General features: G+C 61.3%; 2 non-coding genes and 1 pseudogene across 2 annotated transcripts in view; all 3 read right to left on the reverse strand.

Annotated features, from left to right (window-relative positions):
• LOC145276252 (large subunit ribosomal RNA) overlaps window positions 1–3,413 on the reverse strand; it is a 5,724-nt gene extending 2,311 nt beyond the window's left edge. Inside the window, exon 1 of the ribosomal RNA XR_013867915.1 lies at window positions 1–3,413. This exon is cut by the window's left edge and continues 2,311 nt beyond it. This is a non-coding gene — a ribosomal RNA (large subunit ribosomal RNA).
• Window positions 3,414–4,005: 592 nt separating this feature from the next.
• On the reverse strand, window positions 4,006–4,163 carry LOC145276253 (5.8S ribosomal RNA). The gene has a single exon (XR_013867916.1). It is a non-coding gene; the product is annotated as a 5.8S ribosomal RNA (ribosomal RNA).
• Window positions 4,164–4,559: 396 nt separating this feature from the next.
• LOC145276255 (small subunit ribosomal RNA) lies at window positions 4,560–5,578 on the reverse strand (annotated as a pseudogene; the record flags this gene model as incomplete).

Genomic DNA, 5,578 nt, shown 5'->3' on the forward strand with positions numbered 1-5,578 from the left:
GAACACGCCGCCGCACAACGGACCGCCGCGGCCCCTATGCCTTCGCCGCAAAGCGCGAACGGAGCGAACGCTACAGCCCCGTACCGGTTCCTCGCTTCGCGCGGGCACGGCCCGACCGACCCGGTCCTCGGAGCCAATCCTTCTTCCGAAGGTACGGATCCATTTTGCCGACTTCCCTTACCTACATTGATGCCATCGACGAGAGGCTGTACACCTTGGAGACCTGCTGCGGATGGTGGGTACGGACCGACTCGAGAGCTGCGAAAACCGGACCCGGATTTTCCAGGGCCGCCGAAAGCGCACCGGACGCCGCCCGAGCCGCGGCGCTCTACAGGTACCTTTTCCGTATCTCCGGACGAGCCGATTCCACGGACATGGTCCTTTACGAAGAAGAGAGAACTCTTCCCGGGGCTCCCGGCGACGTCTCCGGGCTCGCTTGCGTCACCGCGGTTTCGCCCGGGAAGCGACGGGCGCCGCCGACATCGCTGCCGACAGCGTCGCCACCCCCGGGCCCTCTCCGAGTCCGGGTTCGGGAATATTAACCCGATTCCCTTTCGACGGGAGGCCGGCCGCTTTGTTTTTGTTTGGGCTTTTGATTCGATTCGATTCGATCGCTTTCACTTTCATAACGGATCCGGCGCCTTTCGGGAAGACTTTCGCCCGCGTCTTAGGACCGACTGACCCGTGCTCGACCGCCGTTGGCACGGAACCCTTCTCCACTTCGGTCTTCGAAGGTCTCGTTCGAATATTTGCTACTACCACCGAGATCTGCACCCGCGGTCGGCTCCACCCGGGCTCGCGCCCTAGGCTTCCGTGCTCGCCGCGGCGCCCTCCTACTCGTCGCGGCATCGTTTCGGCGCGAAAGTTCATCGCTCCTCGCCGCGACGGTCCGGCATCGGTCCGTCGCTCCAGCGCCATCCATTTTCGGGGCCGGTCGATTCGGCAGGTGAGTTGTTACACACTCCTTAGCGGATTCCGACTTCCGTGGCCACCGTCCTGCTGTCTATATCGACCGACACCCTTTCGGGGATCTCATGGGCGTCGCGTTAGGCACCTTAGCCGGACGTTTGGTTCATCCCACAGCGCCAGTTCTGCTTACCAAAAGTGGCCCACTTGGCACTCGCATTCGAGGTGACCAACCGCCCAGCGAAGCGTGCTGGCGGCGCGGCCGGATGGGTCGGCTCCGTCGTTCGGGAGAGTCGGCCCGTTCCACCCGTTCCGAGTTCGAGAGTAGGTCGAGGCCGTGAACGGCCCCGGGGCCTCCAATCGTTCGCTTTACCGGATGGAATTGCGACGATCGAGCGCCAGCCTATCCTGAGGGAAACTTCGGAGGGAACCAGCTACTAGACGGCTCGATTGGTCTTTCGCCCCTACACCCGGTTCCGACGATCGATTTGCACGTCAGAGGCGCTTCGGACTTCCACCAGAGTTTCCTCTGGCTTCATCCCGACCGGGCGTGGATCGCCATCTTTCGGGTCCCTGGTCGCTCGCTACGCCAGAGTCGGCCGAGTCGTACTCGGAAAAAGGGGAAACCGACCCGGGGGTGATGCGCCCGCGCGCAGCGCCTAAACTCGACGACAAAATAGGACTAGTTCAAGCCGCGGGATCTCACCGATGGGCGGAAGGAGGATATGGAAGCTGGCGCCCGGCAATTCCCCTTTTTGGATGATGCGCCGGTCCCCTCTCGGGGAGGAGGGAAAAACAACCGCACGTCAGCCACGAGCCTTCCCTCTCCTATCTCTCTCGGGAAGAGAGAAAAAAAGGAAAAGTTGCGGGCACCGCAGCAGCGACGGCGGAAGGCCGAAAACGCCGCGCCGGCGGGATCGGGCACGGCTCGGAGGCGGGTGAGGCGAGGAGAAGACGACGGCACGAGACCGACGACACCCCCCGACGACCCCCGGACGACTTTGCCACGACACCTCTCCCGATCGACGCCCTCCTACACGCTCTCTCGCTTTCGCTTCGCCTTCGGGGTTAGTCAGAGGTGGCCCCTACGACTCGCGAACGGCCAGGACTCCTCGGTCCGTGTTTCAAGACGGGTCGGGTGGGTTGCCGATGCACGTCGCTGACCCGGGGTGGCGGGCGGCTCGAGTAAAAAAGCGTCGCCGAGCGACCTCTCCGGAAACGGAAACGGGCGCGGGCGGGGTTGCCCCCGACAAGAACCCGAAACGTCGGCGAGGTGCGTGACGGCGAGGCCGCGCCAGTCCTATCCCGCCTCTCATCGCGCACGCGCCCGAGACGGTGGGGCGCCTAAGGAGCGACACACAGAGTGCGTCGCCCGCACGCGACTTCCGGCGGGATCAAAACGGACCGGCTCGCCACGTGTAACGGATCGTGTCAGATTTCCTCCGTTCCCGGCAGAAAGGGGCAGTTACGTTCGCGGGCCCGACGGCCGGTGGCCCCCGACTTCACAAGGTGGGAAGACGGGGGTTTTCAGGGTGATGAAACGCCTGCCGCCTACGGAAAAAACCCGCGTGTTCGACCTGCACGCCGGGAACGGGTCGCGACGACGGGACCGGAAGGGAAGTGCGTCCGGTGCCGGCCGCGCGGAGGTCGCGCCGAAGCGCCCGCGCCATGATTACGCCGAGCGATGATGAAGGGGGACGGGTGCAGCGGAGTCGCGCGCGGAGGGAGCAGGAGGAAAGAAGAAGCGGCGGCGACGGATGCGGCGGGTTAGGGCCCGGCGGCAGCAGCGATCGAGAGGACGAGTCCCCTCCGTCGCAGCCAACCGACGCAGCCACCTACCGACGCCGCGGTCGTCACCACGTTTCCCTTCCCGCTATCCACGCGGCCCGTCTCCTTCGTCGGCGACGCGGGCACAAAAGCTGGAACCGCGGGGAACGAGTCCCCCGCGGACACGACGAACGACGACCTGTGCCGCGACGGCCTCTCTTTCAAGAACACACATCGAGTTTGGGCTCGAGCCTAGGCAGCACCGGACTGAGTCCCCCCGCGATCGCGGTGAGCGGTCCCACCCGTTTACCCCTGGGCGGTTTCACGTTCTCTTGAACTCTCTCTCCAAAGTTTCTTTTCAACTTTCCCTCACGGTACTTGTCGACTATCGGACTCGTCCCGGTATTAGCCTTGGATGGAGCTTACCACCCGATTTGGGCTGCGTTCCCAAGCAACCCGACTCTCGGATCGAAGGCCGTCGCTCGCCGTCCGCACCGAATGGGCCTGGCACCCGCCGCGGGCGGCCCCGATCGAGGGAACTCCGAACTATGCGAGACGAAAACGAACGGCTGCCTTCGACCCATGCGCCACACGTCCCGAAGCCTTTAACTTGCGACGGGATTCGGCGTTGGGCTTCTCCCGGTTCACTCGCCGTTACTAAGGGAATCCCGGTTGGTTTCTTTTCCTCCGCTTAGCGATATGCTTAAGTTCAGCGGGTCGTCTCGTCCGAGCCGAGGGCGGCGGTTTTTAGTAGAGTGTGGTGTTTGGAGGAGAGGAATCTCGATCGGTACCTCCGTGTGACGACGCTGGCCGATATAGCGCCCGTCCGACCGAAAATGAAGAAGCCAACAATTAAAAAAAAGCCTGGGTCCTCCCCATCCGACGTTGCCTACGACGCGGCCACCTTTTTACGGTGCGACGGCCGTGCTCGTCGCGCTGCTCGAGGCGTCGCTGAGAGACACCTTCATGAGGCAGAGAGCGAGACGAGCAGGCGGCGCTTACGTCGGCAGTCGGTTAGGTCGGTGCTTTTTTTTTGTTTTGTTCTCCCTTCGGCTGCTTTCGGACCAGACTCCTCCTGCTCCTCCTCCACAGTGTTTCTTCACGCGGTCGAAAAGGGAAAAGACTCCGCGGTCTGCCAGCGGGAGACGAAGGAGGAGGCCGGAGAGGGTTTTAAAAAAAAAAAAGACATTGAAAGGAGTCAATTCTTTTTTTATTTTTCTTCCCCCTCGTCACTCGCTCCTGCGACGTCCCGGTTACCACCGTGCCGAGGACCGGGCGGGCACGGGGACGGCAAGATGTCGTTTCGTTAACGGAGAAAGACATGTAACGTTCCGCCTCTCGACCGGACGTGGCCCCGAGACAAGGGATCTCGGGGCCGCAATGTGCGTTCGAGGTGTCGATGTTCACTGAGTCCTGCAATTCGCATCAGTTCTCGCGGCTGGCCGCGCTCTTCATCGACGGACGAGCCGAGTGATCCCCCGTCCAGGGTTCAGCACTTGGGTTTTTTTATATTAGTTTTTGTTTATATAGATTTAGTAGTGTGCGAGGAGGTCTGTGCGAGGAGGCGTGACGGCATTGCAATGTCGCGAGTAGTTTGTTTTTAGCTAGCGGCGGTGGCACAGCGGCTGCAAAAAAACAAAAAACGATAAAGCGGCGACAAGGCAAAGAAGAAGCGGCCATCACTTGCGGTGGGCGAAAAAACAAACAGGTGGTAAGACGCGGAAGCAAGCAAGAAGAGCTGGGGCTTTAAAACACCTCCGCGTCACCACAAATCTATCTCTCGCTCCGCCTTTTATAGGTTTGTTTGCGCGCATTCGAGGCGTTGACGCCGACAGACAGAGGAGGTAGGCCGGAAAACAACAAACCAGTCTCGAACGGGAAAACGGTAATGATCCTTCCGCAGGTTCACCTACGGAAACCTTGTTACGACTTTTACTTCCTCTAAACGATCGGGTTCGGTCGTCTTCTCCAGGCATCGAACGCCGAGGCGTAGATGCACGAGTGTCGTGACGGACACGTCGCGCACTGCCCGGCGGCGTCGTCGGCCAGATCCGAGGACCTCACCGGACCGTTCGATCGGTAGTAGCGACGGGCGGTGTGTACAAAGGGCAGGGACGTGATCGACGCGGGCTGTTGACCCGCGCCTACCGGGAATTCCTCGTTCACGGGGTTGGTTACAGGCCCCGATCCCTATCACGGGAGGTGGTTCAGAGGTTTCCCAACCCTCTCGGGCCGGGGCGAAGTCCCCGCTGATACCTCCAGTGTAGCGCGCGTGCGGCCCCGGACATCTAAGGGCATCACAGACCTGTTATCGCTCCGCCTCGTGTGGCTTTCTGCCACCCGTCCCTCTAAGAAGTGCGTGAGAAAACCGACCCGGACCCGAGCGCCACGGAGGACGCCGAGCCCGCCGTAAAAATCACTGACATCGGCGCACTAGTTAGCAGGCCGGAGTCTCGTTCGTTATCGGAATCAACCAGACGGATCGCTCACCAACTAAGAACGGCCATGCACCACCACCCACCGAATCGAGAAAGAGCTATCGATCTGTCAATCCTACCGGTGTCCCGGACCGGGTGAGTTTTCCCGTGTTGAGTCAAATTAAGCCGCAGGCTCCACTCCTGGTGGTGCCCTTCCGTCAATTCCTTTAAGTTTCAGCTTTGCAACCATACTCCCCCCGGAACCGAACTCTGGTTTCCCGCAGGCTACCCGCCGGGTCATGGAAGCGAACGCCGGCGGATCGCCGGTCGGCATCGTTTACGGTCGGAACTACGACGGTATCTGATCGTCTTCGAACCTCCGACTTTCGCTCTTGATCGAGGAAAACGTGCTTGCCACACGCCATCGCTGCAGTTCGTCTTGCGACGATCCAAGAATTTCACCTCTAACGTCGCAATACGAGTGGCCC

This window comes from Euprymna scolopes, unplaced genomic scaffold (assembly GCF_053919585.1).
Source record: "Euprymna scolopes isolate OS-2025 unplaced genomic scaffold, ASM5391958v1 sca780, whole genome shotgun sequence".
NCBI classification, from domain to species: domain Eukaryota; kingdom Metazoa; phylum Mollusca; class Cephalopoda; order Sepiida; family Sepiolidae; genus Euprymna; species Euprymna scolopes.